This window comes from Ranitomeya variabilis, chromosome 2 (assembly GCF_051348905.1).
Source record: "Ranitomeya variabilis isolate aRanVar5 chromosome 2, aRanVar5.hap1, whole genome shotgun sequence".
Lineage (NCBI taxonomy): Eukaryota > Metazoa > Chordata > Amphibia > Anura > Dendrobatidae > Ranitomeya > Ranitomeya variabilis.
The window spans coordinates 793,641,038-793,644,663 of NC_135233.1; the positions used below are offsets into that span (position 1 = coordinate 793,641,038).

The window sequence follows — 3,626 nt, forward strand, 5'->3', positions numbered from 1 at the left end:
ACTGCTGAGTACTGTATAGTGCAAAAGATCAAATAATCGCAGCTGCAACACCAATAATAGTTTGGTGGTGATATGCATGAATGTTGTAGCTGTTTTTCAGTTTGAGTAAGGCTAGGTTCACATTGCGCTAGGTGAGTCCATCTAACGGACACATTTTTAAGTACTCAAAACGCAATATAATGCACATACTAACACGGCCATAGACTTGCATTGTCTGACGCATCGTGACGCATGCCAAAATTGGCATGCTTTTGTTCCATAACGTTTTTTTCTGACGGACCTTGGAGCATTTTCGGGTCCGGCCAAGCTAACGCAATACTAACGGAAGCGTTAATTCTGCCATTGATGGCTATGGCAAACGCAGCCAGACGAAAATCTTGAAAAATTTCCAAGTAGAACCATACGTTTTAAAAGCGTTTGAGGGTGGTCCATGTGGTCATGTGACAGGAAACATGATTTTGGCCATTAATGTCCCTAGCACACATTTTTCCTGAGGCCTGCTGCACGTGAGAAAGTGTATAGCAAGAGATCACAGGAAATGTAAGTACAATTGTATAAATATATATATATATATATATATATATATATATATATATATATATATATATATATATATATATATATATATATATATATATATATATATATCTGTATACATCATGGGAGTCTGTATTGTCCGGATGTGTGTGTACTAAAAATGTATTGCTTTGTTGCAGATGTCGGATAGTGAGGGAAGCAGCAGCAGCGTGTCTGCGTTTTTTTCTTCCCAGTCGGTAGGCTTGCACTTTAAAAAACCACTAAAAGTTGTGTGAAACTCCAATGTATTGAGCCAAGCACGTATAAAATCATGTTTTTTTTTGCAAATAGGAGTCTTCGGAGCCCGAGGCTGCTAGGCCCCTCCCAAAAAAACAGGCAAAACCCACAAAGGTACATGGCAGACATTTTTAGTTTTGCAAGCATAAATTTATTGATCCAAGAAATGTAATTTTATTTATTTCCATTTACATACACAATAGGTTGTGGCACACGGAGGACACAAGAGAAAGAAGGTTCCTCGCCGTCTGTCATCGCCACAACTGCCAGTGGTAAATATAAAACTAGAAATTTTCTATCCAATATTTATCAACAGTGTATCTATCTATTCACTTTCTCTCTGCTATATCTATAAAGTGTCTGTCCACAATCTATCTCGCTCTCTCTCTCTCTTTCGCTCTATGTATCTATCTATCTATCTATCTATCTATCTATGTATCTATCTATCTATCTATCTATCTATCTATGTACCTACCTATCTATCTATGTATCTATCTATCTATTATCTATCTATCTATATATCTATCTATGTATCCATCCATCCATCTATTATCTATCTATCTATCTATCTATCTATCTATCTATGTATCCATCTATCTATGTACCTATCTATCTATCGATCTATCTATCTATCTATCTATCTATCTATGTATCTATCTATCTACCAATAAAGTGAAATTGAACCTTTCGACATAACATTTTGTGTTTACATAGTCCAAGTCAGCGAGCCAAAAAAAGAAAAGGATTGTGGTTGACGAAGAGCCGTTGACCATTCACAACGAGACACTGATCAACCTTGTGGAAGCCAACCCCTCAATATGGGACCAAAGCGACAGCTCCCACCATGACATCGTGAAGAACCGCAAGTTGTGGGATCAAATTATCTCTCACTTCGATCCCCGATACATGGAGAAGTCGTCAACCTCAAAGAAAAAAATTGGTAAATATTGTTGATGTTAAATTGTCTATCTATGTCTCAACTCTCAACTATCTATACACTATTTCTTCAACTATTTCTCTATCATCTATCTAATAACTACTATCTATCAACTATCTATCTACTATCTATATATTAACTATCTTAACTAACTATACACAATTTTTAAACTATCAATATAAGAACTACCTATCTACTATTTATATATTTTTTTTTTAAAATTTTTTAAAATTTAAAGTGGATGCGGTCCATACCCGTTGGAAATCAATAAGGGACCGCTTTGTCCGTGACTACCGGAACAGTCAAAATCCACCAAGCGGATCAGGTGCCAAACGGGTGACCCCGTATGTCCATTATGAGCAATTGCTCTTTCTGCAAAAAACAGTGTCTCAGCGCTCGTAAGTACAAATAGGTCTGTGTGCGAGACAAAATTTTTTAATTAAAGCAAAATAATTTTTTTTTTTTGTGGGTTACAGCACGATATGCAGTACCGCCGCGCCTAGACAGGCAGAGGAACTGGAGCCATCTCCACTGGAACCAAGCCAGCAGACGGGCACTGAAGATGTGTCTGGCATCAGCGAGCCACGATCTGGGGAGAGAAGCACTGTAGCTTCAGGTGTGAGTGCCCGGTTGCAATCGCAGCGTGGACGCAAGCGAGCATCACAAAAAGATGAAGCTGATGCCATTATTGTCGATGGACTCCAACGGGTTGAGGACATGTGTTGTAGTGAACTCAAAGACCTGAGGCGGGAAATAACCGACTTGCAATCACGCGAGTCTGTCTATTATGTAAATGAGTGGAAGCTACTTTTTTTGTCCTATGTGCCTGTAGCACAAAATATCCCGACACACAGAAACCTTTTGTTTAGGCAAAGACTGAATGACCTTCTTGAGGAATTTGTGGGCCCCCAGGAACCCGCTCCATCGAGAACAAGAAGCATAGACATGCCGGCCTACAACCCTCAATATAGAGCCCGTGGTGAAACGAGCATGGAACATCAGAGACAAAGTAGCAGTCCATCATACAGTTGGGCAGACAATACGCCCGCGCAATACCAGAGTCTATAGGACAGCTCACTGTCCCCAGCCAGGTGCAATTACTGCGTTTCACGTTTTGTTGGTGAATTATTTTTTTGCACCCAAATTCGTGTGTATTTTTAACATCCCTATGGGATATAATATGTTAAACATGTCTAGCAACAGTTATTTCATGCAAATTCGGAAAATGTAGTAAACTGTTTAAAATTTACGATTCTTGTAGGAATTTAACTTTTAGCACAGCATAACAACATGAATGTAACTTTTTACAAGACATAAGGTTGTGGGAAATACAACAAACAAAAAAAACCCCAAACACTTTAAACAAAACATCAGGACACAACTTCAGACTTTAAATAATTTTCACACGTGTCTGTCTTGCCATGGAACATGCCCTTCATGTGTGAAGTACTGTGCAAATTGGTCACGAATCCTCATTATTTGAGCTGTAGACCGAACAGCAGTAGATTCAATGCTAATGAGGTTCGACTCACATTCATCGGGGTCAACCACCTGGGGTTCATATCTGGCAACAAAATTATGCAGACAGATGCATGCCTTCACAACACGGTCCACATTTTCTGGTGGCAGTTGCATGCAAGTAAGTAAAATTCGCCATTTTAAGGTCAAAATACCAAAGGCACACTCCATGTCTTCCGTCCCTGGTAGAGGTCGTGATGAGGGTATGTTAAAATTGTTGCTGTACAAACATCTCCCCATGTTGGAGTCTCTGAAGACTCGTTAGTCCGGCCATACGCACCAATATCCACAGCTACAAAACGGTATCTTTCATCCACAATAGCCATCAATATAATAGATAATATAATACAATATAATA

At 39.0% G+C, this 3,626-nt stretch overlaps 1 long non-coding RNA gene across 1 annotated transcript; it reads left to right on the forward strand.

Moving 5' to 3' along the window:
* The first annotated feature begins 713 nt into the window (after positions 1–713).
* On the forward strand, positions 714–1,085 carry LOC143809928 (uncharacterized). Its single transcript, XR_013222539.1, has 3 exons — positions 714–773; positions 868–927; positions 1,017–1,085. It is a non-coding gene; the product is annotated as an uncharacterized LOC143809928 (long non-coding RNA).
* Positions 1,086–3,626: the final 2,541 nt, after the last annotated feature.